Here is a 27403-nt window from a genome sequence, read left to right on the forward strand (position 1 = left end):
TAGATACGGCTGAAGTACGTTGCGCCAATTTTAAATACGAAAGAAGCGAAGCAAAATCCACCGAGGCCCAAAAGATTAACATGATCAAGACCATTTAATAAATATATTCTAGTATCCATGACACCTCTATGGTAGGAAATATACTAGTTGGATGCATATACTGTACATAGTTGGAGACTCCCTTTTGAGTTGTATCACGAGTAATGTCTATAGCCCATTTTGCAGGCTGACATTGATGAGGACGGGAAGACCAGATGGGTAACGATAAATTACGCTTTGAATAGGCTGCTTATATATTTGTGCGGCCGTGATTCTCCAAATTGTGGCCTTACAACATTGGTACCCCAGTTTCGCGATTTGATGTTTAATGAGCGGATCCTTTTGCAATGCCAAAAATTAGGGCTCGTCCGGGAGTCGAACCCGGGACCTCTCGCACCCGAAGCGAGAATCATACCACTAGACCAACGAGCCTGACACTGCTAAGTGAAATTAAATAGATTATAAATAATTTCATATCACATACCACATTGTGCCAAGACAGTGAACAAGTATTCCAATCTCTAGAATATTTTATTTTCATTGACAAATTGTAGCTATCGATTGCAAATTAAGTACGGTTTCTATGTGAAAGGAATAACTAAAAATTAAAGTTTACACTGCGTGTCGGATCAATTTGAGATTTCGAATACAAAATAAAGACGACACATGATAAAATAGCGTTTGTCTGCCGGCAGAAATTTAGTTATCCATCAATTAGGTCAACTGTTGATATGCCTGAGCTGCAATGCTACATGCCTTTGATTTCCGTCATGGTTTTAAGCTTAAATTCACACCTAGATCCCCATGGTTTCCGTGGTGTAGTGGTTATCACATCCGCTTAACACGCGGAAGGTCCTGAGTTCAATCCTCAGCGGAAACATCTATTTTTGCTGTCTTTAAGAATGGCCAATTTGAAATTGCATCAACGTTCAAAAAGTTTGCTGTCGGTTTTACTTTGTTTCAAGATTACTATAGTTAGTGTCAAAAGTTGTTCAGCACTACTGGTCCAAACGGTTCAGTTGTATCAACTTTGATTGGTAAAGAGTTGAAATTAATGTTGGTATACCGAGTAGTCCGAAATTTGAAATCACTGGGGTGCTTCTATTAAAAAGTTGTGGAAGCACTGAGACAACAGGAATCGGAATGGTCAGAGTATTTTTTTTTTTTCACATGACGTAGACAATAAATTTCATACAATATAAAAAATTCGTGCGTCGGCCGGGAGTCGAACCCGGATCGACTGCTTGGAAGGCAACCATGCTAACCGTTACACCACCGACGCCATAAATACACCTGTTTAAATTCTCTTAGACATATATCGCACCCATCCAATATATAAAGCTTCATATATTTGAAGTTTTATAGCAAATTGTATCTTAACCTATTGGAGTTCAGTTAGACAAAAAGATATGAAAACAAGCTATTGTTTACCTCTCTCGCAAATAAAGAAACACTACATTTCCGAAAGTTCGTCAACTAGTGTAAGGAACATGCTATATTTGATTCCATCAAATCCTAACAAAAATTACGTGCGTCGGCCGGGAGTCGAACCCGGATCGACTGCTTGGAAGGCAACCATGCTAACCGTTACACCACCGACGCCATGTTACTGATGTGAACGAAATTCTTTCTTATAGCACAGAAGTATACAGCCAGTTTATTGAATTACGTGGCAATGCATATATGCAGGCTAGATTAAAAAAAAAAAATAACAACTTTAATGATATCGATATATAACTTACAATGTCTATTTCTTTTAAATTTCCCCATGCTAACAAAATATTTACTTCTACACTGCTACATAGTACATGATAGCTGATGCCAATTATTCCGTAATTGATACGGTATAGAAATTATCCAAAGTTGAAACTTTTTAAAAAGAGGTCCTGAAAGTTTAATTCTTTGTCTCATCATTGTGCAATTAATTTAACAATATCGTACACTAGGTGTAGCGAGGTTATGCTAATTTGTAGTGGAAATACGAATCAATTACTGAGGGGCGTAATTAATCTTCGAACATATGTTACTTTCTCTAAACCACTATTTGAAGAAAATGTTTTCTGTGAGGAAGAATTGGAGATAAAGTCTGCTGAACAGAACAAGATAGACTGAAAAACAAAAGAGAATTTGCTTTCCCGGCGAATGTTTAGGTTATACACTGTATACGAAACAAAGACCGGTGAACATATGTTTACATGATGACGACACGAACAGTATAATTGCCCGAGGCGTAATATAAACTTATAAGAAAATGTATCAAATTCATGATTAAAGAAAAAAAAAAACGCAGTTAATAAGAGGACGATAACGATGACGTATATGACGCAAATACTATACTTTTGGATAGCGGAATTGAAAGGATGAAATTTAGAAACTCAAAAAGAATAGGAGAATATCCAGCAACAGATGGATAAAAAAAAAGAGAGAGAGAGAGAGAGAGAGAGAGAGAGAGAGAGAGAGAGAGAGAGAGAGAGAGAGAGAGAGTAAAAAAAATTAATTTACCACTTTTTAGCATCGAAAATGTATACCACGACATGGTGTTAGTGTCAGTCTTATTACTTCTTTCAAATGATAACCTTTCTAGAACCGTGTGGGCCATTATGCAATGTGTGTAGTCTGTCTGGGAGGAACTTGACACAAATCTGACTTACCGGCGACCGGAATGTGAACATCGATCCGCAGTCAGGAATCCCTGGACGAAGAATGAGACGAAATCACCACGGTTACGACAAAGTGTCATAATTAAGGCAGGATAGATACGGCTGAAGTACGTTGCGCCAATTTTAAATACGAAAGAAGCGAAGCAAAATCCACCGAGGCCCAAAAGATTAACATGATCAAGACCATTTAATAAATATATTCTAGTATCCATGACACCTCTATGGTAGGAAATATACTAGTTGGATGCATATACTGTACATAGTTGGAGACTCCCTTTTGAGTTGTATCACGAGTAATGTCTATAGCCCATTTTGCAGGCTGACATTGATGAGGACGGGAAGACCAGATGGGTAACGATAAATTACGCTTTGAATAGGCTGCTTATATATTTGTGCGGCCGTGATTCTCCAAATTGTGGCCTTACAACATTGGTACCCCAGTTTCGCGATTTGATGTTTAATGAGCGGATCCTTTTGCAATGCCAAAAATTAGGGCTCGTCCGGGAGTCGAACCCGGGACCTCTCGCACCCGAAGCGAGAATCATACCACTAGACCAACGAGCCTGACACTGCTAAGTGAAATTAAATAGATTATAAATAATTTCATATCACATACCACATTGTGCCAAGACAGTGAACAAGTATTCCAATCTCTAGAATATTTTATTTTCATTGACAAATTGTAGCTATCGATTGCAAATTAAGTACGGTTTCTATGTGAAAGGAATAACTAAAAATTAAAGTTTACACTGCGTGTCGGATCAATTTGAGATTTCGAATACAAAATAAAGACGACACATGATAAAATAGCGTTTGTCTGCCGGCAGAAATTTAGTTATCCATCAATTAGGTCAACTGTTGATATGCCTGAGCTGCAATGCTACATGCCTTTGATTTCCGTCATGGTTTTAAGCTTAAATTCACACCTAGATCCCCATGGTTTCCGTGGTGTAGTGGTTATCACATCCGCTTAACACGCGGAAGGTCCTGAGTTCAATCCTCAGCGGAAACATCTATTTTTGCTGTCTTTAAGAATGGCCAATTTGAAATTGCATCAACGTTCAAAAAGTTTGCTGTCGGTTTTACTTTGTTTCAAGATTACTATAGTTAGTGTCAAAAGTTGTTCAGCACTACTGGTCCAAACGGTTCAGTTGTATCAACTTTGATTGGTAAAGAGTTGAAATTAATGTTGGTATACCGAGTAGTCCGAAATTTGAAATCACTGGGGTGCTTCTATTAAAAAGTTGTGGAAGCACTGAGACAACAGGAATCGGAATGGTCAGAGTATTTTTTTTTTTTCACATGACGTAGACAATAAATTTCATACAATATAAAAAATTCGTGCGTCGGCCGGGAGTCGAACCCGGATCGACTGCTTGGAAGGCAACCATGCTAACCGTTACACCACCGACGCCATAAATACACCTGTTTAAATTCTCTTAGACATATATCGCACCCATCCAATATATAAAGCTTCATATATTTGAAGTTTTATAGCAAATTGTATCTTAACCTATTGGAGTTCAGTTAGACAAAAAGATATGAAAACAAGCTATTGTTTACCTCTCTCGCAAATAAAGAAACACTACATTTCCGAAAGTTCGTCAACTAGTGTAAGGAACATGCTATATTTGATTCCATCAAATCCTAACAAAAATTACGTGCGTCGGCCGGGAGTCGAACCCGGATCGACTGCTTGGAAGGCAACCATGCTAACCGTTACACCACCGACGCCATGTTACTGATGTGAACGAAATTCTTTCTTATAGCACAGAAGTATACAGCCAGTTTATTGAATTACGTGGCAATGCATATATGCAGGCTAGATTAAAAAAAAAAAATAACAACTTTAATGATATCGATATATAACTTACAATGTCTATTTCTTTTAAATTTCCCCATGCTAACAAAATATTTACTTCTACACTGCTACATAGTACATGATAGCTGATGCCAATTATTCCGTAATTGATACGGTATAGAAATTATCCAAAGTTGAAACTTTTTAAAAAGAGGTCCTGAAAGTTTAATTCTTTGTCTCATCATTGTGCAATTAATTTAACAATATCGTACACTAGGTGTAGCGAGGTTATGCTAATTTGTAGTGGAAATACGAATCAATTACTGAGGGGCGTAATTAATCTTCGAACATATGTTACTTTCTCTAAACCACTATTTGAAGAAAATGTTTTCTGTGAGGAAGAATTGGAGATAAAGTCTGCTGAACAGAACAAGATAGACTGAAAAACAAAAGAGAATTTGCTTTCCCGGCGAATGTTTAGGTTATACACTGTATACGAAACAAAGACCGGTGAACATATGTTTACATGATGACGACACGAACAGTATAATTGCCCGAGGCGTAATATAAACTTATAAGAAAATGTATCAAATTCATGATTAAAGAAAAAAAAAAACGCAGTTAATAAGAGGACGATAACGATGACGTATATGACGCAAATACTATACTTTTGGATAGCGGAATTGAAAGGATGAAATTTAGAAACTCAAAAAGAATAGGAGAATATCCAGCAACAGATGGATAAAAAAAAAGAGAGAGAGAGAGAGAGAGAGAGAGAGAGAGAGAGAGAGAGAGAGAGAGAGAGAGAGAGAGTAAAAAAAATTAATTTACCACTTTTTAGCATCGAAAATGTATACCACGACATGGTGTTAGTGTCAGTCTTATTACTTCTTTCAAATGATAACCTTTCTAGAACCGTGTGGGCCATTATGCAATGTGTGTAGTCTGTCTGGGAGGAACTTGACACAAATCTGACTTACCGGCGACCGGAATGTGAACATCGATCCGCAGTCAGGAATCCCTGGACGAAGAATGAGACGAAATCACCACGGTTACGACAAAGTGTCATAATTAAGGCAGGATAGATACGGCTGAAGTACGTTGCGCCAATTTTAAATACGAAAGAAGCGAAGCAAAATCCACCGAGGCCCAAAAGATTAACATGATCAAGACCATTTAATAAATATATTCTAGTATCCATGACACCTCTATGGTAGGAAATATACTAGTTGGATGCATATACTGTACATAGTTGGAGACTCCCTTTTGAGTTGTATCACGAGTAATGTCTATAGCCCATTTTGCAGGCTGACATTGATGAGGACGGGAAGACCAGATGGGTAACGATAAATTACGCTTTGAATAGGCTGCTTATATATTTGTGCGGCCGTGATTCTCCAAATTGTGGCCTTACAACATTGGTACCCCAGTTTCGCGATTTGATGTTTAATGAGCGGATCCTTTTGCAATGCCAAAAATTAGGGCTCGTCCGGGAGTCGAACCCGGGACCTCTCGCACCCGAAGCGAGAATCATACCACTAGACCAACGAGCCTGACACTGCTAAGTGAAATTAAATAGATTATAAATAATTTCATATCACATACCACATTGTGCCAAGACAGTGAACAAGTATTCCAATCTCTAGAATATTTTATTTTCATTGACAAATTGTAGCTATCGATTGCAAATTAAGTACGGTTTCTATGTGAAAGGAATAACTAAAAATTAAAGTTTACACTGCGTGTCGGATCAATTTGAGATTTCGAATACAAAATAAAGACGACACATGATAAAATAGCGTTTGTCTGCCGGCAGAAATTTAGTTATCCATCAATTAGGTCAACTGTTGATATGCCTGAGCTGCAATGCTACATGCCTTTGATTTCCGTCATGGTTTTAAGCTTAAATTCACACCTAGATCCCCATGGTTTCCGTGGTGTAGTGGTTATCACATCCGCTTAACACGCGGAAGGTCCTGAGTTCAATCCTCAGCGGAAACATCTATTTTTGCTGTCTTTAAGAATGGCCAATTTGAAATTGCATCAACGTTCAAAAAGTTTGCTGTCGGTTTTACTTTGTTTCAAGATTACTATAGTTAGTGTCAAAAGTTGTTCAGCACTACTGGTCCAAACGGTTCAGTTGTATCAACTTTGATTGGTAAAGAGTTGAAATTAATGTTGGTATACCGAGTAGTCCGAAATTTGAAATCACTGGGGTGCTTCTATTAAAAAGTTGTGGAAGCACTGAGACAACAGGAATCGGAATGGTCAGAGTATTTTTTTTTTTTCACATGACGTAGACAATAAATTTCATACAATATAAAAAATTCGTGCGTCGGCCGGGAGTCGAACCCGGATCGACTGCTTGGAAGGCAACCATGCTAACCGTTACACCACCGACGCCATAAATACACCTGTTTAAATTCTCTTAGACATATATCGCACCCATCCAATATATAAAGCTTCATATATTTGAAGTTTTATAGCAAATTGTATCTTAACCTATTGGAGTTCAGTTAGACAAAAAGATATGAAAACAAGCTATTGTTTACCTCTCTCGCAAATAAAGAAACACTACATTTCCGAAAGTTCGTCAACTAGTGTAAGGAACATGCTATATTTGATTCCATCAAATCCTAACAAAAATTACGTGCGTCGGCCGGGAGTCGAACCCGGATCGACTGCTTGGAAGGCAACCATGCTAACCGTTACACCACCGACGCCATGTTACTGATGTGAACGAAATTCTTTCTTATAGCACAGAAGTATACAGCCAGTTTATTGAATTACGTGGCAATGCATATATGCAGGCTAGATTAAAAAAAAAAAATAACAACTTTAATGATATCGATATATAACTTACAATGTCTATTTCTTTTAAATTTCCCCATGCTAACAAAATATTTACTTCTACACTGCTACATAGTACATGATAGCTGATGCCAATTATTCCGTAATTGATACGGTATAGAAATTATCCAAAGTTGAAACTTTTTAAAAAGAGGTCCTGAAAGTTTAATTCTTTGTCTCATCATTGTGCAATTAATTTAACAATATCGTACACTAGGTGTAGCGAGGTTATGCTAATTTGTAGTGGAAATACGAATCAATTACTGAGGGGCGTAATTAATCTTCGAACATATGTTACTTTCTCTAAACCACTATTTGAAGAAAATGTTTTCTGTGAGGAAGAATTGGAGATAAAGTCTGCTGAACAGAACAAGATAGACTGAAAAACAAAAGAGAATTTGCTTTCCCGGCGAATGTTTAGGTTATACACTGTATACGAAACAAAGACCGGTGAACATATGTTTACATGATGACGACACGAACAGTATAATTGCCCGAGGCGTAATATAAACTTATAAGAAAATGTATCAAATTCATGATTAAAGAAAAAAAAAAACGCAGTTAATAAGAGGACGATAACGATGACGTATATGACGCAAATACTATACTTTTGGATAGCGGAATTGAAAGGATGAAATTTAGAAACTCAAAAAGAATAGGAGAATATCCAGCAACAGATGGATAAAAAAAAAGAGAGAGAGAGAGAGAGAGAGAGAGAGAGAGAGAGAGAGAGAGAGAGAGAGAGAGAGAGAGAGTAAAAAAAATTAATTTACCACTTTTTAGCATCGAAAATGTATACCACGACATGGTGTTAGTGTCAGTCTTATTACTTCTTTCAAATGATAACCTTTCTAGAACCGTGTGGGCCATTATGCAATGTGTGTAGTCTGTCTGGGAGGAACTTGACACAAATCTGACTTACCGGCGACCGGAATGTGAACATCGATCCGCAGTCAGGAATCCCTGGACGAAGAATGAGACGAAATCACCACGGTTACGACAAAGTGTCATAATTAAGGCAGGATAGATACGGCTGAAGTACGTTGCGCCAATTTTAAATACGAAAGAAGCGAAGCAAAATCCACCGAGGCCCAAAAGATTAACATGATCAAGACCATTTAATAAATATATTCTAGTATCCATGACACCTCTATGGTAGGAAATATACTAGTTGGATGCATATACTGTACATAGTTGGAGACTCCCTTTTGAGTTGTATCACGAGTAATGTCTATAGCCCATTTTGCAGGCTGACATTGATGAGGACGGGAAGACCAGATGGGTAACGATAAATTACGCTTTGAATAGGCTGCTTATATATTTGTGCGGCCGTGATTCTCCAAATTGTGGCCTTACAACATTGGTACCCCAGTTTCGCGATTTGATGTTTAATGAGCGGATCCTTTTGCAATGCCAAAAATTAGGGCTCGTCCGGGAGTCGAACCCGGGACCTCTCGCACCCGAAGCGAGAATCATACCACTAGACCAACGAGCCTGACACTGCTAAGTGAAATTAAATAGATTATAAATAATTTCATATCACATACCACATTGTGCCAAGACAGTGAACAAGTATTCCAATCTCTAGAATATTTTATTTTCATTGACAAATTGTAGCTATCGATTGCAAATTAAGTACGGTTTCTATGTGAAAGGAATAACTAAAAATTAAAGTTTACACTGCGTGTCGGATCAATTTGAGATTTCGAATACAAAATAAAGACGACACATGATAAAATAGCGTTTGTCTGCCGGCAGAAATTTAGTTATCCATCAATTAGGTCAACTGTTGATATGCCTGAGCTGCAATGCTACATGCCTTTGATTTCCGTCATGGTTTTAAGCTTAAATTCACACCTAGATCCCCATGGTTTCCGTGGTGTAGTGGTTATCACATCCGCTTAACACGCGGAAGGTCCTGAGTTCAATCCTCAGCGGAAACATCTATTTTTGCTGTCTTTAAGAATGGCCAATTTGAAATTGCATCAACGTTCAAAAAGTTTGCTGTCGGTTTTACTTTGTTTCAAGATTACTATAGTTAGTGTCAAAAGTTGTTCAGCACTACTGGTCCAAACGGTTCAGTTGTATCAACTTTGATTGGTAAAGAGTTGAAATTAATGTTGGTATACCGAGTAGTCCGAAATTTGAAATCACTGGGGTGCTTCTATTAAAAAGTTGTGGAAGCACTGAGACAACAGGAATCGGAATGGTCAGAGTATTTTTTTTTTTTCACATGACGTAGACAATAAATTTCATACAATATAAAAAATTCGTGCGTCGGCCGGGAGTCGAACCCGGATCGACTGCTTGGAAGGCAACCATGCTAACCGTTACACCACCGACGCCATAAATACATCTGTTTAAATTCTCTTAGACATATATCGCACCCATCCAATATATAAAGCTTCATATATTTGAAGTTTTATAGCAAATTGTATCTTAACCTATTGGAGTTCAGTTAGACAAAAAGATATGAAAACAAGCTATTGTTTACCTCTCTCGCAAATAAAGAAACACTACATTTCCGAAAGTTCGTCAACTAGTGTAAGGAACATGCTATATTTGATTCCATCAAATCCTAACAAAAATTACGTGCGTCGGCCGGGAGTCGAACCCGGATCGACTGCTTGGAAGGCAACCATGCTAACCGTTACACCACCGACGCCATGTTACTGATGTGAACGAAATTCTTTCTTATAGCACAGAAGTATACAGCCAGTTTATTGAATTACGTGGCAATGCATATATGCAGGCTAGATTAAAAAAAAAAAATAACAACTTTAATGATATCGATATATAACTTACAATGTCTATTTCTTTTAAATTTCCCCATGCTAACAAAATATTTACTTCTACACTGCTACATAGTACATGATAGCTGATGCCAATTATTCCGTAATTGATACGGTATAGAAATTATCCAAAGTTGAAACTTTTTAAAAAGAGGTCCTGAAAGTTTAATTCTTTGTCTCATCATTGTGCAATTAATTTAACAATATCGTACACTAGGTGTAGCGAGGTTATGCTAATTTGTAGTGGAAATACGAATCAATTACTGAGGGGCGTAATTAATCTTCGAACATATGTTACTTTCTCTAAACCACTATTTGAAGAAAATGTTTTCTGTGAGGAAGAATTGGAGATAAAGTCTGCTGAACAGAACAAGATAGACTGAAAAACAAAAGAGAATTTGCTTTCCCGGCGAATGTTTAGGTTATACACTGTATACGAAACAAAGACCGGTGAACATATGTTTACATGATGACGACACGAACAGTATAATTGCCCGAGGCGTAATATAAACTTATAAGAAAATGTATCAAATTCATGATTAAAGAAAAAAAAACCGCAGTTAATAAGAGGACGATAACGATGACGTATATGACGCAAATACTATACTTTTGGATAGCGGAATTGAAAGGATGAAATTTAGAAACTCAAAAAGAATAGGAGAATATCCAGCAACAGATGGATAAAAAAAAAGAGAGAGAGAGAGAGAGAGAGAGAGAGAGAGAGAGAGAGAGAGAGAGAGAGAGAGAGAGAGAGAGAGAGAGAGAGTAAAAAAAATTAATTTACCACTTTTTAGCATCGAAAATGTATACCACGACATGGTGTTAGTGTCAGTCTTATTACTTCTTTCAAATGATAACCTTTCTAGAACCGTGTGGGCCATTATGCAATGTGTGTAGTCTGTCTGGGAGGAACTTGACACAAATCTGACTTACCGGCGACCGGAATGTGAACATCGATCCGCAGTCAGGAATCCCTGGACGAAGAATGAGACGAAATCACCACGGTTACGACAAAGTGTCATAATTAAGGCAGGATAGATACGGCTGAAGTACGTTGCGCCAATTTTAAATACGAAAGAAGCGAAGCAAAATCCACCGAGGCCCAAAAGATTAACATGATCAAGACCATTTAATAAATATATTCTAGTATCCATGACACCTCTATGGTAGGAAATATACTAGTTGGATGCATATACTGTACATAGTTGGAGACTCCCTTTTGAGTTGTATCACGAGTAATGTCTATAGCCCATTTTGCAGGCTGACATTGATGAGGACGGGAAGACCAGATGGGTAACGATAAATTACGCTTTGAATAGGCTGCTTATATATTTGTGCGGCCGTGATTCTCCAAATTGTGGCCTTACAACATTGGTACCCCAGTTTCGCGATTTGATGTTTAATGAGCGGATCCTTTTGCAATGCCAAAAATTAGGGCTCGTCCGGGAGTCGAACCCGGGACCTCTCGCACCCGAAGCGAGAATCATACCACTAGACCAACGAGCCTGACACTGCTAAGTGAAATTAAATAGATTATAAATAATTTCATATCACATACCACATTGTGCCAAGACAGTGAACAAGTATTCCAATCTCTAGAATATTTTATTTTCATTGACAAATTGTAGCTATCGATTGCAAATTAAGTACGGTTTCTATGTGAAAGGAATAACTAAAAATTAAAGTTTACACTGCGTGTCGGATCAATTTGAGATTTCGAATACAAAATAAAGACGACACATGATAAAATAGCGTTTGTCTGCCGGCAGAAATTTAGTTATCCATCAATTAGGTCAACTGTTGATATGCCTGAGCTGCAATGCTACATGCCTTTGATTTCCGTCATGGTTTTAAGCTTAAATTCACACCTAGATCCCCATGGTTTCCGTGGTGTAGTGGTTATCACATCCGCTTAACACGCGGAAGGTCCTGAGTTCAATCCTCAGCGGAAACATCTATTTTTGCTGTCTTTAAGAATGGCCAATTTGAAATTGCATCAACGTTCAAAAAGTTTGCTGTCGGTTTTACTTTGTTTCAAGATTACTATAGTTAGTGTCAAAAGTTGTTCAGCACTACTGGTCCAAACGGTTCAGTTGTATCAACTTTGATTGGTAAAGAGTTGAAATTAATGTTGGTATACCGAGTAGTCCGAAATTTGAAATCACTGGGGTGCTTCTATTAAAAAGTTGTGGAAGCACTGAGACAACAGGAATCGGAATGGTCAGAGTATTTTTTTTTTCACATGACGTAGACAATAAATTTCATACAATATAAAAAATTCGTGCGTCGGCCGGGAGTCGAACCCGGATCGACTGCTTGGAAGGCAACCATGCTAACCGTTACACCACCGACGCCATAAATACACCTGTTTAAATTCTCTTAGACATATATCGCACCCATCCAATATATAAAGCTTCATATATTTGAAGTTTTATAGCAAATTGTATCTTAACCTATTGGAGTTCAGTTAGACAAAAAGATATGAAAACAAGCTATTGTTTACCTCTCTCGCAAATAAAGAAACACTACATTTCCGAAAGTTCGTCAACTAGTGTAAGGAACATGCTATATTTGATTCCATCAAATCCTAACAAAAATTACGTGCGTCGGCCGGGAGTCGAACCCGGATCGACTGCTTGGAAGGCAACCATGCTAACCGTTACACCACCGACGCCATGTTACTGATGTGAACGAAATTCTTTCTTATAGCACAGAAGTATACAGCCAGTTTATTGAATTACGTGGCAATGCATATATGCAGGCTAGATTAAAAAAAAAAATAACAACTTTAATGATATCGATATATAACTTACAATGTCTATTTCTTTTAAATTTCCCCCATGCTAACAAAATATTTACTTCTACACTGCTACATAGTACATGATAGCTGATGCCAATTATTCCGTAATTGATACGGTATAGAAATTATCCAAAGTTGAAACTTTTTAAAAAGAGGTCCTGAAAGTTTAATTCTTTGTCTCATCATTGTGCAATTAATTTAACAATATCGTACACTAGGTGTAGCGAGGTTATGCTAATTTGTAGTGGAAATACGAATCAATTACTGAGGGGCGTAATTAATCTTCGAACATATGTTACTTTCTCTAAACCACTATTTGAAGAAAATGTTTTCTGTGAGGAAGAATTGGAGATAAAGTCTGCTGAACAGAACAAGATAGACTGAAAAACAAAAGAGAATTTGCTTTCCCGGCGAATGTTTAGGTTATACACTGTATACGAAACAAAGACCGGTGAACATATGTTTACATGATGACGACACGAACAGTATAATTGCCCGAGGCGTAATATAAACTTATAAGAAAATGTATCAAATTCATGATTAAAGAAAAAAAAAACGCAGTTAATAAGAGGACGATAACGATGACGTATATGACGCAAATACTATACTTTTGGATAGCGGAATTGAAAGGATGAAATTTAGAAACTCAAAAAGAATAGGAGAATATCCAGCAACAGATGGATAAAAAAAAGAGAGAGAGAGAGAGAGAGAGAGAGAGAGAGAGAGGAGAGAGAGAGAGAGAGAGAGAGAGAGAGTAAAAAAAATTAATTTACCACTTTTTAGCATCGAAAATGTATACCACGACATGGTGTTAGTGTCAGTCTTATTACTTCTTTCAAATGATAACCTTTCTAGAACCGTGTGGGCCATTATGCAATGTGTGTAGTCTGTCTGGGAGGAACTTGACACAAATCTGACTTACCGGCGACCGGAATGTGAACATCGATCCGCAGTCAGGAATCCCTGGACGAAGAATGAGACGAAATCACCACGGTTACGACAAAGTGTCATAATTAAGGCAGGATAGATACGGCTGAAGTACGTTTGCGCCAATTTTAAATACGAAAGAAGCGAAGCAAAATCCACCGAGGCCCAAAAGATTAACATGATCAAGACCATTTAATAAATATATTCTAGTATCCATGACACCTCTATGGTAGGAAATATACTAGTTGGATGCATATACTGTACATAGTTGGAGACTCCCTTTTGAGTTGTATCACGAGTAATGTCTATAGCCCATTTTGCAGGCTGACATTGATGAGGACGGGAAGACCAGATGGGTAACGATAAATTACGCTTTGAATAGGCTGCTTATATATTTGTGCGGCCGTGATTCTCCAAATTGTGGCCTTACAACATTGGTACCCCAGTTTCGCGATTTGATGTTTAATGAGCGGATCCTTTTGCAATGCCAAAAATTAGGGCTCGTCCGGGAGTCGAACCCGGGACCTCTCGCACCCGAAGCGAGAATCATACCACTAGACCAACGAGCCTGACACTGCTAAGTGAAATTAAATAGATTATAAATAATTTCATATCACATACCACATTGTGCCAAGACAGTGAACAAGTATTCCAATCTCTAGAATATTTTATTTTCATTGACAAATTGTAGCTATCGATTGCAAATTAAGTACGGTTTCTATGTGAAAGGAATAACTAAAAATTAAAGTTTACACTGCGTGTCGGATCAATTTGAGATTTCGAATACAAAATAAAGACGACACATGATAAAATAGCGTTTGTCTGCCGGCAGAAATTTAGTTATCCATCAATTAGGTCAACTGTTGATATGCCTGAGCTGCAATGCTACATGCCTTTGATTTCCGTCATGGTTTTAAGCTTAAATTCACACCTAGATCCCCATGGTTTCCGTGGTGTAGTGGTTATCACATCCGCTTAACACGCGGAAGGTCCTGAGTTCAATCCTCAGCGGAAACATCTATTTTTGCTGTCTTTAAGAATGGCCAATTTGAAATTGCATCAACGTTCAAAAAGTTTGCTGTCGGTTTTACTTTGTTTCAAGATTACTATAGTTAGTGTCAAAAGTTGTTCAGCACTACTGGTCCAAACGGTTCAGTTGTATCAACTTTGATTGGTAAAGAGTTGAAATTAATGTTGGTATACCGAGTAGTCCGAAATTTGAAATCACTGGGGTGCTTCTATTAAAAAGTTGTGGAAGCACTGAGACAACAGGAATCGGAATGGTCAGAGTATTTTTTTTTTTTCACATGACGTAGACAATAAATTTCATACAATATAAAAAATTCGTGCGTCGGCCGGGAGTCGAACCCGGATCGACTGCTTGGAAGGCAACCATGCTAACCGTTACACCACCGACGCCATAAATACATCTGTTTAAATTCTCTTAGACATATATCGCACCCATCCAATATATAAAGCTTCATATATTTGAAGTTTTATAGCAAATTGTATCTTAACCTATTGGAGTTCAGTTAGACAAAAAGATATGAAAACAAGCTATTGTTTACCTCTCTCGCAAATAAAGAAACACTACATTTCCGAAAGTTCGTCAACTAGTGTAAGGAACATGCTATATTTGATTCCATCAAATCCTAACAAAAATTACGTGCGTCGGCCGGGAGTCGAACCCGGATCGACTGCTTGGAAGGCAACCATGCTAACCGTTACACCACCGACGCCATGTTACTGATGTGAACGAAATTCTTTCTTATAGCACAGAAGTATACAGCCAGTTTATTGAATTACGTGGCAATGCATATATGCAGGCTAGATTAAAAAAAAAAAATAACAACTTTAATGATATCGATATATAACTTACAATGTCTATTTCTTTTAAATTTCCCCATGCTAACAAAATATTTACTTCTACACTGCTACATAGTACATGATAGCTGATGCCAATTATTCCGTAATTGATACGGTATAGAAATTATCCAAAGTTGAAACTTTTTAAAAAGAGGTCCTGAAAGTTTAATTCTTTGTCTCATCATTGTGCAATTAATTTAACAATATCGTACACTAGGTGTAGCGAGGTTATGCTAATTTGTAGTGGAAATACGAATCAATTACTGAGGGGCGTAATTAATCTTCGAACATATGTTACTTTCTCTAAACCACTATTTGAAGAAAATGTTTTCTGTGAGGAAGAATTGGAGATAAAGTCTGCTGAACAGAACAAGATAGACTGAAAAACAAAAGAGAATTTGCTTTCCCGGCGAATGTTTAGGTTATACACTGTATACGAAACAAAGACCGGTGAACATATGTTTACATGATGACGACACGAACAGTATAATTGCCCGAGGCGTAATATAAACTTATAAGAAAATGTATCAAATTCATGATTAAAGAAAAAAAAACCGCAGTTAATAAGAGGACGATAACGATGACGTATATGACGCAAATACTATACTTTTGGATAGCGGAATTGAAAGGATGAAATTTAGAAACTCAAAAAGAATAGGAGAATATCCAGCAACAGATGGATAAAAAAAAGAGAGAGAGAGAGAGAGAGAGAGAGAGAGAGAGAGAGAGAGAGAGAGAGAGAGAGAGAGAGAGAGAGAGAGAGAGAGTAAAAAAAATTAATTTACCACTTTTTAGCATCGAAAATGTATACCACGACATGGTGTTAGTGTCAGTCTTATTACTTCTTTCAAATGATAACCTTTCTAGAACCGTGTGGGCCATTATGCAATGTGTGTAGTCTGTCTGGGAGGAACTTGACACAAATCTGACTTACCGGCGACCGGAATGTGAACATCGATCCGCAGTCAGGAATCCCTGGACGAAGAATGAGACGAAATCACCACGGTTACGACAAAGTGTCATAATTAAGGCAGGATAGATACGGCTGAAGTACGTTGCGCCAATTTTAAATACGAAAGAAGCGAAGCAAAATCCACCGAGGCCCAAAAGATTAACATGATCAAGACCATTTAATAAATATATTCTAGTATCCATGACACCTCTATGGTAGGAAATATACTAGTTGGATGCATATACTGTACATAGTTGGAGACTCCCTTTTGAGTTGTATCACGAGTAATGTCTATAGCCCATTTTGCAGGCTGACATTGATGAGGACGGGAAGACCAGATGGGTAACGATAAATTACGCTTTGAATAGGCTGCTTATATATTTGTGCGGCCGTGATTCTCCAAATTGTGGCCTTACAACATTGGTACCCCAGTTCGCGATTTGATGTTTAATGAGCGGATCCTTTTGCAATGCCAAAAATTAGGGCTCGTCCGGGAGTCGAACCCGGGACCTCTCGCACCCGAAGCGAGAATCATACCACTAGACCAACGAGCCTGACACTGCTAAGTGAAATTAAATAGATTATAAATAATTTCATATCACATACCACATTGTGCCAAGACAGTGAACAAGTATTCCAATCTCTAGAATATTTTATTTTCATTGACAAATTGTAGCTATCGATTGCAAATTAAGTACGGTTTCTATGTGAAAGGAATAACTAAAAATTAAAGTTTACACTGCGTGTCGGATCAATTTGAGATTTCGAATACAAAATAAAGACGACACATGATAAAATAGCGTTTGTCTGCCGGCAGAAATTTAGTTATCCATCAATTAGGTCAACTGTTGATATGCCTGAGCTGCAATGCTACATGCCTTTGATTTCCGTCATGGTTTTAAGCTTAAATTCACACCTAGATCCCCATGGTTTCCGTGGTGTAGTGGTTATCACATCCGCTTAACACGCGGAAGGTCCTGAGTTCAATCCTCAGCGGAAACATCTATTTTTGCTGTCTTTAAGAATGGCCAATTTGAAATTGCATCAACGTTCAAAAAGTTTGCTGTCGGTTTTACTTTGTTTCAAGATTACTATAGTTAGTGTCAAAAGTTGTTCAGCACTACTGGTCCAAACGGTTCAGTTGTATCAACTTTGATTGGTAAAGAGTTGAAATTAATGTTGGTATACCGAGTAGTCCGAAATTTGAAATCACTGGGGTGCTTCTATTAAAAAGTTGTGGAAGCACTGAGACAACAGGAATCGGAATGGTCAGAGTATTTTTTTTTTTCACATGACGTAGACAATAAATTTCATACAATATAAAAAATTCGTGCGTCGGCCGGGAGTCGAACCCGGATCGACTGCTTGGAAGGCAACCATGCTAACCGTTACACCACCGACGCCATAAATACACCTGTTTAAATTCTCTTAGACATATATCGCACCCATCCAATATATAAAGCTTCATATATTTGAAGTTTTATAGCAAATTGTATCTTAACCTATTGGAGTTCAGTTAGACAAAAAGATATGAAAACAAGCTATTGTTTACCTCTCTCGCAAATAAAGAAACACTACATTTCCGAAAGTTCGTCAACTAGTGTAAGGAACATGCTATATTTGATTCCATCAAATCCTAACAAAAATTACGTGCGTCGGCCGGGAGTCGAACCCGGATCGACTGCTTGGAAGGCAACCATGCTAACCGTTACACCACCGACGCCATGTTACTGATGTGAACGAAATTCTTTCTTATAGCACAGAAGTATACAGCCAGTTTATTGAATTACGTGGCAATGCATATATGCAGGCTAGATTAAAAAAAAAAATAACAACTTTAATGATATCGATATATAACTTACAATGTCTATTTCTTTTAAATTTCCCCCATGCTAACAAAATATTTACTTCTACACTGCTACATAGTACATGATAGCTGATGCCAATTATTCCGTAATTGATACGGTATAGAAATTATCCAAAGTTGAAACTTTTTAAAAGAGGTCCTGAAAGTTTAATTCTTTGTCTCATCATTGTGCAATTAATTTAACAATATCGTACACTAGGTGTAGCGAGGTTATGCTAATTTGTAGTGGAAATACGAATCAATTACTGAGGGGCGTAATTAATCTTCGAACATATGTTACTTTCTCTAAACCACTATTTGAAGAAAATGTTTTCTGTGAGGAAGAATTGGAGATAAAGTCTGCTGAACAGAACAAGATAGACTGAAAAACAAAAGAGAATTTGCTTTCCCGGCGAATGTTTAGGTTATACACTGTATACGAAACAAAGACCGGTGAACATATGTTTACATGATGACGACACGAACAGTATAATTGCCCGAGGCGTAATATAAACTTATAAGAAAATGTATCAAATTCATGATTAAAGAAAAAAAAAAACGCAGTTAATAAGAGGACGATAACGATGACGTATATGACGCAAATACTATACTTTTGGATAGCGGAATTGAAAGGATGAAATTTAGAAACTCAAAAAGAATAGGAGAATATCCAGCAACAGATGGATAAAAAAAAGAGAGAGAGAGAGAGAGAGAGAGAGAGAGAGAGAGAGAGAGAGAGAGAGAGAGAGAGAGTAAAAAAAATTAATTTACCACTTTTTAGCATCGAAAATGTATACCACGACATGGTGTTAGTGTCAGTCTTATTACTTCTTTCAAATGATAACCTTTCTAGAACCGTGTGGGCCATTATGCAATGTGTGTAGTCTGTCTGGGAGGAACTTGACACAAATCTGACTTACCGGCGACCGGAATGTGAACATCGATCCGCAGTCAGGAATCCCTGGACGAAGAATGAGACGAAATCACCACGGTTACGACAAAGTGTCATAATTAAGGCAGGATAGATACGGCTGAAGTACGTTGCGCCAATTTTAAATACGAAAGAAGCGAAGCAAAATCCACCGAGGCCCAAAAGATTAACATGATCAAGACCATTTAATAAATATATTCTAGTATCCATGACACCTCTATGGTAGGAAATATACTAGTTGGATGCATATACTGTACATAGTTGGAGACTCCCTTTTGAGTTGTATCACGAGTAATGTCTATAGCCCATTTTGCAGGCTGACATTGATGAGGACGGGAAGACCAGATGGGTAACGATAAATTACGCTTTGAATAGGCTGCTTATATATTTGTGCGGCCGTGATTCTCCAAATTGTGGCCTTACAACATTGGTACCCCAGTTTCGCGATTTGATGTTTAATGAGCGGATCCTTTTGCAATGCCAAAAATTAGGGCTCGTCCGGGAGTCGAACCCGGGACCTCTCGCACCCGAAGCGAGAATCATACCACTAGACCAACGAGCCTGACACTGCTAAGTGAAATTAAATAGATTATAAATAATTTCATATCACATACCACATTGTGCCAAGACAGTGAACAAGTATTCCAATCTCTAGAATATTTTATTTTCATTGACAAATTGTAGCTATCGATTGCAAATTAAGTACGGTTTCTATGTGAAAGGAATAACTAAAAATTAAAGTTTACACTGCGTGTCGGATCAATTTGAGATTTCGAATACAAAATAAAGACGACACATGATAAAATAGCGTTTGTCTGCCGGCAGAAATTTAGTTATCCATCAATTAGGTCAACTGTTGATATGCCTGAGCTGCAATGCTACATGCCTTTGATTTCCGTCATGGTTTTAAGCTTAAATTCACACCTAGATCCCCATGGTTTCCGTGGTGTAGTGGTTATCACATCCGCTTAACACGCGGAAGGTCCTGAGTTCAATCCTCAGCGGAAACATCTATTTTTGCTGTCTTTAAGAATGGCCAATTTGAAATTGCATCAACGTTCAAAAAGTTTGCTGTCGGTTTTACTTTGTTTCAAGATTACTATAGTTAGTGTCAAAAGTTGTTCAGCACTACTGGTCCAAACGGTTCAGTTGTATCAACTTTGATTGGTAAAGAGTTGAAATTAATGTTGGTATACCGAGTAGTCCGAAATTTGAAATCACTGGGGTGCTTCTATTAAAAAGTTGTGGAAGCACTGAGACAACAGGAATCGGAATGGTCAGAGTATTTTTTTTTTTTCACATGACGTAGACAATAAATTTCATACAATATAAAAAATTCGTGCGTCGGCCGGGAGTCGAACCCGGATCGACTGCTTGGAAGGCAACCATGCTAACCGTTACACCACCGACGCCATAAATACATCTGTTTAAATTCTCTTAGACATATATCGCACCCATCCAATATATAAAGCTTCATATATTTGAAGTTTTATAGCAAATTGTATCTTAACCTATTGGAGTTCAGTTAGACAAAAAGATATGAAAACAAGCTATTGTTTACCTCTCTCGCAAATAAAGAAACACTACATTTCCGAAAGTTCGTCAACTAGTGTAAGGAACATGCTATATTTGATTCCATCAAATCCTAACAAAAATTACGTGCGTCGGCCGGGAGTCGAACCCGGATCGACTGCTTGGAAGGCAACCATGCTAACCGTTACACCACCGACGCCATGTTACTGATGTGAACGAAATTCTTTCTTATAGCACAGAAGTATACAGCCAGTTTATTGAATTACGTGGCAATGCATATATGCAGGCTAGATTAAAAAAAAAAAATAACAACTTTAATGATATCGATATATAACTTACAATGTCTATTTCTTTTAAATTTCCCCATGCTAACAAAATATTTACTTCTACACTGCTACATAGTACATGATAGCTGATGCCAATTATTCCGTAATTGATACGGTATAGAAATTATCCAAAGTTGAAACTTTTTAAAAAGAGGTCCTGAAAGTTTAATTCTTTGTCTCATCATTGTGCAATTAATTTAACAATATCGTACACTAGGTGTAGCGAGGTTATGCTAATTTGTAGTGGAAATACGAATCAATTACTGAGGGGCGTAATTAATCTTCGAACATATGTTACTTTCTCTAAACCACTATTTGAAGAAAATGTTTTCTGTGAGGAAGAATTGGAGATAAAGTCTGCTGAACAGAACAAGATAGACTGAAAAACAAAAGAGAATTTGCTTTCCCGGCGAATGTTTAGGTTATACACTGTATACGAAACAAAGACCGGTGAACATATGTTTACATGATGACGACACGAACAGTATAATTGCCCGAGGCGTAATATAAACTTATAAGAAAATGTATCAAATTCATGATTTAAAGAAAAAAAAACCGCAGTTAATAAGAGGACGATAACGATGACGTATATGACGCAAATACTATACTTTTGGATAGCGAATTGAAAGGATGAAATTTAGAAACTCAAAAAGAATAGGAGAATATCCAGCAACAGATGGATAAAAAAAAGAGAGAGAGAGAGAGAGAGAGAGAGAGAGAGAGAGAGAGAGAGAGAGAGAGAGAGAGAGAGAGAGAGAGAGAGAGAGAGTAAAAAAAAATTAATTTACCACTTTTTAGCATCGAAAATGTATACCACGACATGGTGTTAGTGTCAGTCTTATTACTTCTTTCAAATGATAACCTTTCTAGAACCGTGTGGGCCATTATGCAATGTGTGTAGTCTGTCTGGGAGGAACTTGACACAAATCTGACTTACCGGGCGACCGGAATGTGAACATCGATCCGCAGTCAGGAATCCCTGGACGAAGAATGAGACGAAATCACCACGGTTACGACAAAGTGTCATAATTAAGGCAGGATAGATACGGCTGAAGTACGTTGCGCCCAATTTTAAATACGAAAGAAGCGAAGCAAAATCCACCGAGGCCCAAAAGATTAACATGATCAAGACCATTTATAAATATATTCTAGTATCCATGACACCTCTATGGTAGGAAATATACTAGTTGGATGCATATACTGTACATAGTTGGAGACTCCCTTTTGAGTTGTATCACGAGTAATGTCTATAGCCCATTTTGCAGGCTGACATTGATGAGGACGGGAAGACCAGATGGGTAACGATAAATTACGCTTTGAATAGGCTGCTTATATATTTGTGCGGCGTGATTCTCCAAATTGTGGCCTTACAACATTGGTACCCCAGTTTCGCGATTTGATGTTTAATGAGCGGATCCTTTTGCAATGCCAAAAATTAGGGCTCGTCCGGGAGTCGAACCCGGGACCTCTCGCACCCGAAGCGAGAATCATACCACTAGACCAACGAGCCTGACACTGCTAAGTGAAATTAAATAGATTATAAATAATTTCATATCACATACCACATTGTGCCAAGACAGTGAACAAGTATTCCAATCTCTAGAATATTTTATTTTCATTGACAAATTGTAGCTATCGATTGCAAATTAAGTACGGTTTCTATGTGAAAGGAATAACTAAAAATTAAAGTTTACACTGCGTGTCGGATCAATTTGAGATTTCGAATACAAAATAAAGACGACACATGATAAAATAGCGTTTGTCTGCCGGCAGAAATTTAGTTATCCATCAATTAGGTCAACTGTTGATATGCCTGAGCTGCAATGCTACATGCCTTTGATTTCCGTCATGGTTTTAAGCTTAAATTCACACCTAGATCCCCATGGTTTCCGTGGTGTAGTGGTTATCACATCCGCTTAACACGCGGAAGGTCCTGAGTTCAATCCTCAGCGGAAACATCTATTTTTGCTGTCTTTAAGAATGGCCAATTTGAAATTGCATCAACGTTCAAAAAGTTTGCTGTCGGTTTTACTTTGTTTCAAGATTACTATAGTTAGTGTCAAAAGTTGTTCAGCACTACTGGTCCAAACGGTTCAGTTGTATCAACTTTGATGGTAAAGAGTTGAAATTAATGTTGGTATACCGAGTAGTCCGAAATTTGAAATCACTGGGGTGCTTCTATTAAAAAGTTGTGGAAGCACTGAGACAACAGGAATCGGAATGGTCAGAGTATTTTTTTTTTTCACATGACGTAGACAATAAATTTCATACAATATAAAAAATTCGTGCGTCGGCCGGGAGTCGAACCCGGATCGACTGCTTGGAAGGCAACCATGCTAACCGTTACACCACCGACGCCATAAATACACCTGTTTAAATTCTCTTAGACATATATCGCACCCATCCAATATATAAAGCTTCATATATTTGAAGTTTTATAGCAAATTGTATCTTAACCTATTGGAGTTCAGTTAGACAAAAAGATATGAAAACAAGCTATTGTTTACCTCTCTCGCAAATAAAGAAACACTACATTTCCGAAAGTTCGTCAACTAGTGTAAGGAACATGCTATATTTGATTCCATCAAATCCTAACAAAAATTACGTGCGTCGGCCGGGAGTCGAACCCGGATCGACTGCTTGGAAGGCAACCATGCTAACCGTTACACCACCGACGCCATGTTACTGATGTGAACGAAATTCTTTCTTATAGCACAGAAGTATACAGCCAGTTTATTGAATTACGTGGCAATGCATATATGCAGGCTAGATTAAAAAAAAAAAATAACAACTTTAATGATATCGATATATAACTTACAATGTCTATTTCTTTAAATTTCCCCATGCTAACAAAATATTTACTTCTACACTGCTACATAGTACATGATAGCTGATGCCAATTATTCCGTAATTGATACGGTATAGAAATTATCCAAAGTTGAAACTTTTTAAAAAGAGGTCCTGAAAGTTTAATTCTTTGTCTCATCATTGTGCAATTAATTTAACAATATCGTACACTAGGTGTAGCGAGGTTATGCTAATTTGTAGTGGAAATACGAATCAATTACTGAGGGGCGTAATTAATCTTCGAACATATGTTACTTTCTCTAAACCACTATTTGAAGAAAATGTTTTCTGTGAGGAAGAATTGGAGATAAAGTCTGCTGAACAGAACAAGATAGACTGAAAAACAAAAGAGAATTTGCTTTCCCGGCGAATGTTTAGGTTATACACTGTATACGAAACAAAGACCGGTGAACATATGTTTACATGATGACGACACGAACAGTATAATTGCCCGAGGCGTAATATAAACTTATAAGAAAATGTATCAAATTCATGATTAAAGAAAAAAAAACGCAGTTAATAAGAGGACGATAACGATGACGTATATGACGCAAATACTATACTTTTGGATAGCGGAATTTGAAAGGATGAAATTTAGAAACTCAAAAAGAATAGGAGAATATCCAGCAACAGATGGATAAAAAAAAAAAGAGAGAGAGAGAGAGAGAGAGAGAGAGAGAGAGAGAGAGAGAGAGAGAGAGATGAGAGAGAGAGAGAGAGAGGAGAGAGAGAGAGAGTAAAAAAATTAATTTACCACTTTTTAGCATCGAAAATGTATACCACGACATGGTGTTAGTGTCAGTCTTATTACTTCTTTCAAATGATAACCTTTCTAGAACCGTTGTGGGCCATTATGCAATGTGTGTAGTCTGTCTGGGAGGAACTTGACACAAATCTGACTTACCCGGCGACCGGAATGTGAACATCGATCCGCAGTCAGGAATCCCTGGACGAAGAATGAGACGAAATCACCACGGTTACGACAAAGTGTCATAATTAAGGCAGGATAGATACGGCTGAAGTACGTTGGCGCCAATTTTAAATACGAAAGAAGCGAAGCAAAATCCACCGAGGCCCAAAGATTAACATGATCAAGACCATTTAATAAATATATTCTAGTATCCATGACACCTCTATGGTAGGAAATATACTAGTTGGATGCATATACTGTACATAGTTGGAGACTCCCTTTTGAGTTGTATCACGAGTAATGTCTATAGGCCCATTTTGCAGGCTGACATTGATGAGGACGGGAAGACCAGATGGGTAACGATAAATTACGCTTTGAATAGGCTGCTTATATATTTGTGCGGCCCGTGATTCTCCAAATTGTGGCCTTACAACATTGGTACCCCAGTTTCGCGATTTGATGTTTAATGAGCGGATCCTTTTGCAATGCCAAAAATTAGGGCTCGTCCGGGAGTCGAACCCGGGACCTCTCGCACCCGAAGCGAGAATCATACCACTAGACCAACGAGCCTGACACTGCTAAGTGAAATTAAATAGATTATAAATAATTTCATATCACATACCACATTGTGCCAAGACAGTGAACAAGTATTCCAATCTCTAGAATATTTTATTTTCATTGACAAATTGTAAGCTATCGATTGCAAATTAAGTACGGTTTCTATGTGAAAGGAATAACTAAAAATTAAAGTTTACACTGCGGTGTCGGATCAATTTGAGATTTCGAATACAAAATAAAGGACGCACATGATAAAATAGCGTTTGTCTGCCGGCAGAAATTTAGTTATCCATCAATTAGGTCAACTGTTGATATGCCTGAGCTGCAATGCTACATGCCTTTGATTTCCGTCATGGTTTTAGCTTAAATTCACAACCTAGATCCCATGGTTTCCGTGGTGTAGTGGTTATCACATCCGCTTAACACGCGGAAGGTCCTGAGTTCAATCCTCAGCGGAAACATCTATTTTGCTGTCTTTAAGAATGGCCAATTTGAAATTGCATCAACGTTCAAAAAGTTTGCTGTCGGTTTTACTTTGTTTTCAAGATTACTATAGTTAGTGTCAAAAGTTGTCAGCACTACTGGTCCAAACGGTTCAGTTGTATCAACTTTGATTGGTAAAGAGTTGAAATTAATGTTGGTATACCGAGTAGGTCCGAAATTTGAAATCACTGGGGGTGCTTCTATTAAAAAGTTGTGGAAGCACTGAGACAACAGGAATCGGAATGGTCAGAGTATTTTTTTTTTTTCACATGACGTAGACAATAAATTTCATACAATATAAAAAATTCGTGCGTCGGCCGGCGGGGAGTCGAACCCGGATCGACTGCTTGGAAGGCAACCATGCTAACCGTTACACCACCGACGCCATAAATACACCTGTTTAAATTCTCTTAGACATATATCGCACCCATCCAATATATAAAGCTTCATATATTTGAAGTTTTATAGCAAATTGTATCTTAACCTATTGGAGTTCAGTTAGACAAAAAGATATTGAAAACAAGCTATTGTTTACCTCTCTCGCAAATAAAGAAACACTACATTTCCGAAAGTTCGTCAACTAGTGTAAGGAACATGCTATATTTGATTCCATCAAATCCTAACAAAAATTACGTGCGTCGGCCGGGAGTCGAACCCGGATCGACTGCTTGGAAGGCAACCATGCTAACCGTTACACCACCGACGCCATTTTACTGATGTGAACGAAATTCTTTCTTATAGCACAGAAGGTATACAGCCAGTTTATTGAATTACGTGGCAATGCATATATGCAGGCTAGATTAAAAAAAAAAAATAACAACTTTAATGATATCGATATATAACTTACAATGTCTATTTCTTTTAAATTTCCCCATGCTAACAAAAATTTACTTCTACACTGCTACATAGTACATGATAGCTGATGCCAATTATTCCGTAATTGATACGGTATAGAAATTATCCAAAGTTGAAACTTTTTAAAAGAGGTCCTGAAAGTTTAATTCTTTGTCTCATCATTGTGCAATTAATTTAACAATATCGTACACTAGGTGTAGCGAGGTTATTGCTAATTTGTAGTGGAAATACGAATCAATTACTGAGGGGCGTAATTAATCTTCGAACATATGTTACTTTCTCTAAACCACTATTTGAAGAAAATGTTTTCTGTGAGGAAGAATTGGAGATAAAGTCTGCTGAACAGAACAAGATAGACTGAAAAACAAAAGAGAATTTGCTTTCCCGGCGAATGTTTAGGTTATACACTGTATACGAAACAAAGACC

General features: G+C 37.6%; 39 non-coding genes across 39 annotated transcripts; 10 read left to right on the top strand and 29 right to left on the bottom strand.

The window, feature by feature from the left end:
• Positions 1 to 399: 399 nt before the first annotated feature.
• On the bottom strand, positions 400 to 471 carry Trnap-cgg (transfer RNA proline (anticodon CGG)). The gene has a single exon. It is a non-coding gene; the product is annotated as a tRNA-Pro (tRNA).
• Positions 472 to 846: 375 nt separating this feature from the next.
• Positions 847 to 919, top strand: Trnav-aac (transfer RNA valine (anticodon AAC)). The gene has a single exon. It is a non-coding gene; the product is annotated as a tRNA-Val (tRNA).
• Positions 920 to 1249: 330 nt separating this feature from the next.
• Positions 1250 to 1321, bottom strand: Trnag-ucc (transfer RNA glycine (anticodon UCC)). The gene has a single exon. It is a non-coding gene; the product is annotated as a tRNA-Gly (tRNA).
• A 248-nt stretch (positions 1322 to 1569) lies between these two features.
• Positions 1570 to 1641, bottom strand: Trnag-ucc (transfer RNA glycine (anticodon UCC)). Its single transcript has one exon. It is a non-coding gene; the product is annotated as a tRNA-Gly (tRNA).
• A 1550-nt stretch (positions 1642 to 3191) lies between these two features.
• On the bottom strand, positions 3192 to 3263 carry Trnap-cgg (transfer RNA proline (anticodon CGG)). Its single transcript has one exon. It is a non-coding gene; the product is annotated as a tRNA-Pro (tRNA).
• Positions 3264 to 3638: 375 nt separating this feature from the next.
• Trnav-aac (transfer RNA valine (anticodon AAC)) lies at positions 3639 to 3711 on the top strand. Its single transcript has one exon. It is a non-coding gene; the product is annotated as a tRNA-Val (tRNA).
• Positions 3712 to 4041: 330 nt separating this feature from the next.
• On the bottom strand, positions 4042 to 4113 carry Trnag-ucc (transfer RNA glycine (anticodon UCC)). The gene has a single exon. It is a non-coding gene; the product is annotated as a tRNA-Gly (tRNA).
• A 248-nt stretch (positions 4114 to 4361) lies between these two features.
• Trnag-ucc (transfer RNA glycine (anticodon UCC)) lies at positions 4362 to 4433 on the bottom strand. The gene has a single exon. It is a non-coding gene; the product is annotated as a tRNA-Gly (tRNA).
• A 1548-nt stretch (positions 4434 to 5981) lies between these two features.
• Trnap-cgg (transfer RNA proline (anticodon CGG)) lies at positions 5982 to 6053 on the bottom strand. Its single transcript has one exon. It is a non-coding gene; the product is annotated as a tRNA-Pro (tRNA).
• Positions 6054 to 6428: 375 nt separating this feature from the next.
• Trnav-aac (transfer RNA valine (anticodon AAC)) lies at positions 6429 to 6501 on the top strand. The gene has a single exon. It is a non-coding gene; the product is annotated as a tRNA-Val (tRNA).
• Positions 6502 to 6831: 330 nt separating this feature from the next.
• Positions 6832 to 6903, bottom strand: Trnag-ucc (transfer RNA glycine (anticodon UCC)). The gene has a single exon. It is a non-coding gene; the product is annotated as a tRNA-Gly (tRNA).
• A 248-nt stretch (positions 6904 to 7151) lies between these two features.
• Trnag-ucc (transfer RNA glycine (anticodon UCC)) lies at positions 7152 to 7223 on the bottom strand. Its single transcript has one exon. It is a non-coding gene; the product is annotated as a tRNA-Gly (tRNA).
• Positions 7224 to 8773: 1550 nt separating this feature from the next.
• Positions 8774 to 8845, bottom strand: Trnap-cgg (transfer RNA proline (anticodon CGG)). Its single transcript has one exon. It is a non-coding gene; the product is annotated as a tRNA-Pro (tRNA).
• A 375-nt stretch (positions 8846 to 9220) lies between these two features.
• Trnav-aac (transfer RNA valine (anticodon AAC)) lies at positions 9221 to 9293 on the top strand. Its single transcript has one exon. It is a non-coding gene; the product is annotated as a tRNA-Val (tRNA).
• A 330-nt stretch (positions 9294 to 9623) lies between these two features.
• On the bottom strand, positions 9624 to 9695 carry Trnag-ucc (transfer RNA glycine (anticodon UCC)). The gene has a single exon. It is a non-coding gene; the product is annotated as a tRNA-Gly (tRNA).
• Positions 9696 to 9943: 248 nt separating this feature from the next.
• Positions 9944 to 10015, bottom strand: Trnag-ucc (transfer RNA glycine (anticodon UCC)). Its single transcript has one exon. It is a non-coding gene; the product is annotated as a tRNA-Gly (tRNA).
• A 1561-nt stretch (positions 10016 to 11576) lies between these two features.
• Positions 11577 to 11648, bottom strand: Trnap-cgg (transfer RNA proline (anticodon CGG)). The gene has a single exon. It is a non-coding gene; the product is annotated as a tRNA-Pro (tRNA).
• Positions 11649 to 12023: 375 nt separating this feature from the next.
• Trnav-aac (transfer RNA valine (anticodon AAC)) lies at positions 12024 to 12096 on the top strand. Its single transcript has one exon. It is a non-coding gene; the product is annotated as a tRNA-Val (tRNA).
• A 328-nt stretch (positions 12097 to 12424) lies between these two features.
• Positions 12425 to 12496, bottom strand: Trnag-ucc (transfer RNA glycine (anticodon UCC)). Its single transcript has one exon. It is a non-coding gene; the product is annotated as a tRNA-Gly (tRNA).
• Positions 12497 to 12744: 248 nt separating this feature from the next.
• Positions 12745 to 12816, bottom strand: Trnag-ucc (transfer RNA glycine (anticodon UCC)). Its single transcript has one exon. It is a non-coding gene; the product is annotated as a tRNA-Gly (tRNA).
• A 1550-nt stretch (positions 12817 to 14366) lies between these two features.
• Trnap-cgg (transfer RNA proline (anticodon CGG)) lies at positions 14367 to 14438 on the bottom strand. The gene has a single exon. It is a non-coding gene; the product is annotated as a tRNA-Pro (tRNA).
• A 375-nt stretch (positions 14439 to 14813) lies between these two features.
• On the top strand, positions 14814 to 14886 carry Trnav-aac (transfer RNA valine (anticodon AAC)). Its single transcript has one exon. It is a non-coding gene; the product is annotated as a tRNA-Val (tRNA).
• Positions 14887 to 15216: 330 nt separating this feature from the next.
• Trnag-ucc (transfer RNA glycine (anticodon UCC)) lies at positions 15217 to 15288 on the bottom strand. The gene has a single exon. It is a non-coding gene; the product is annotated as a tRNA-Gly (tRNA).
• A 248-nt stretch (positions 15289 to 15536) lies between these two features.
• Trnag-ucc (transfer RNA glycine (anticodon UCC)) lies at positions 15537 to 15608 on the bottom strand. Its single transcript has one exon. It is a non-coding gene; the product is annotated as a tRNA-Gly (tRNA).
• A 1561-nt stretch (positions 15609 to 17169) lies between these two features.
• Trnap-cgg (transfer RNA proline (anticodon CGG)) lies at positions 17170 to 17241 on the bottom strand. The gene has a single exon. It is a non-coding gene; the product is annotated as a tRNA-Pro (tRNA).
• A 375-nt stretch (positions 17242 to 17616) lies between these two features.
• Trnav-aac (transfer RNA valine (anticodon AAC)) lies at positions 17617 to 17689 on the top strand. Its single transcript has one exon. It is a non-coding gene; the product is annotated as a tRNA-Val (tRNA).
• Positions 17690 to 18018: 329 nt separating this feature from the next.
• Positions 18019 to 18090, bottom strand: Trnag-ucc (transfer RNA glycine (anticodon UCC)). The gene has a single exon. It is a non-coding gene; the product is annotated as a tRNA-Gly (tRNA).
• Positions 18091 to 18338: 248 nt separating this feature from the next.
• On the bottom strand, positions 18339 to 18410 carry Trnag-ucc (transfer RNA glycine (anticodon UCC)). The gene has a single exon. It is a non-coding gene; the product is annotated as a tRNA-Gly (tRNA).
• Positions 18411 to 19954: 1544 nt separating this feature from the next.
• On the bottom strand, positions 19955 to 20026 carry Trnap-cgg (transfer RNA proline (anticodon CGG)). The gene has a single exon. It is a non-coding gene; the product is annotated as a tRNA-Pro (tRNA).
• Positions 20027 to 20401: 375 nt separating this feature from the next.
• On the top strand, positions 20402 to 20474 carry Trnav-aac (transfer RNA valine (anticodon AAC)). The gene has a single exon. It is a non-coding gene; the product is annotated as a tRNA-Val (tRNA).
• Positions 20475 to 20804: 330 nt separating this feature from the next.
• Positions 20805 to 20876, bottom strand: Trnag-ucc (transfer RNA glycine (anticodon UCC)). The gene has a single exon. It is a non-coding gene; the product is annotated as a tRNA-Gly (tRNA).
• A 248-nt stretch (positions 20877 to 21124) lies between these two features.
• On the bottom strand, positions 21125 to 21196 carry Trnag-ucc (transfer RNA glycine (anticodon UCC)). The gene has a single exon. It is a non-coding gene; the product is annotated as a tRNA-Gly (tRNA).
• Positions 21197 to 22761: 1565 nt separating this feature from the next.
• On the bottom strand, positions 22762 to 22833 carry Trnap-cgg (transfer RNA proline (anticodon CGG)). Its single transcript has one exon. It is a non-coding gene; the product is annotated as a tRNA-Pro (tRNA).
• A 375-nt stretch (positions 22834 to 23208) lies between these two features.
• Positions 23209 to 23281, top strand: Trnav-aac (transfer RNA valine (anticodon AAC)). Its single transcript has one exon. It is a non-coding gene; the product is annotated as a tRNA-Val (tRNA).
• A 328-nt stretch (positions 23282 to 23609) lies between these two features.
• Positions 23610 to 23681, bottom strand: Trnag-ucc (transfer RNA glycine (anticodon UCC)). Its single transcript has one exon. It is a non-coding gene; the product is annotated as a tRNA-Gly (tRNA).
• Positions 23682 to 23929: 248 nt separating this feature from the next.
• On the bottom strand, positions 23930 to 24001 carry Trnag-ucc (transfer RNA glycine (anticodon UCC)). Its single transcript has one exon. It is a non-coding gene; the product is annotated as a tRNA-Gly (tRNA).
• Positions 24002 to 25578: 1577 nt separating this feature from the next.
• Trnap-cgg (transfer RNA proline (anticodon CGG)) lies at positions 25579 to 25650 on the bottom strand. The gene has a single exon. It is a non-coding gene; the product is annotated as a tRNA-Pro (tRNA).
• A 376-nt stretch (positions 25651 to 26026) lies between these two features.
• Trnav-aac (transfer RNA valine (anticodon AAC)) lies at positions 26027 to 26099 on the top strand. The gene has a single exon. It is a non-coding gene; the product is annotated as a tRNA-Val (tRNA).
• A 656-nt stretch (positions 26100 to 26755) lies between these two features.
• Positions 26756 to 26827, bottom strand: Trnag-ucc (transfer RNA glycine (anticodon UCC)). The gene has a single exon. It is a non-coding gene; the product is annotated as a tRNA-Gly (tRNA).
• Positions 26828 to 27403: the final 576 nt, after the last annotated feature.

This window comes from Mytilus edulis, chromosome 6 (genome assembly GCF_963676685.1).
Source record: "Mytilus edulis chromosome 6, xbMytEdul2.2, whole genome shotgun sequence".
Lineage (NCBI taxonomy): Eukaryota > Metazoa > Mollusca > Bivalvia > Mytilida > Mytilidae > Mytilus > Mytilus edulis.